This window comes from Solanum pennellii, chromosome 9 (genome assembly GCF_001406875.1).
Source record: "Solanum pennellii chromosome 9, SPENNV200".
Lineage (NCBI taxonomy): Eukaryota > Viridiplantae > Streptophyta > Magnoliopsida > Solanales > Solanaceae > Solanum > Solanum pennellii.
In genome coordinates, this window is record NC_028645.1 from 38,727,633 (window position 1) to 38,728,361 (window position 729).

Below are 729 nucleotides of genomic sequence, written 5' to 3' on the forward strand. Positions count from 1 at the left end.
CTGATGTCTCCGCTTCCGACCGCCCAGGGAAAGCGTAACAATGGGCCCTATCAACTGTCTGCCCGTTGCCCCTACCATTTTGCGCTGCAGTAGTTCCCATTTGCCCGTCACCCCGGCCGTTTTGGTGATCAACATTACCTCGGCCACCATGTCCTCGAGAATGGCGCCTCTCCCATGACCACCTCTACCTCTGACTATTGGGGGTCTGTAACTTTGTTTTGGACAAAACCTCCTAATATGTCCGATCTCTCCACATCCATAACACTCTCTGGATTCAAGCATAGGTCTTTGTGGGAACGACGAAGTCTGGGGATAACCTCCAGACTCAGAGAAATGTTGACCGGTCTGCGGTGGAACCCCAGCTACAGCCTGCAGTGAAGACTGAATAGGTTGGGCTGGATAACCTCCTGAACTCTGCCCTCTGGAGTAAGAACCACTAAACTCGCCTCCCTTACGAAACTTCTTAGTTGTTGATGCCATGGTGAAGTCATCTGGCTTCACTCCCTCCACCTCTATCACAAAGTCTACCACTTCCTGAAAGGATTTTGCCGTAGTAGCTACCTGTAAGGCTGAAATCCGCAAATCTGACCTCAACCCTTTCACAAAACGGCGAATCCGCTCTTGTGGACTGAAGCAAAGCTGGGTGGCATACCTTGATAATGCACGAAACTTAGCCTCATACGCAGTGACCGTCATCCTTCCTTTTTCTAGGCTCAGGAACTCATCTCT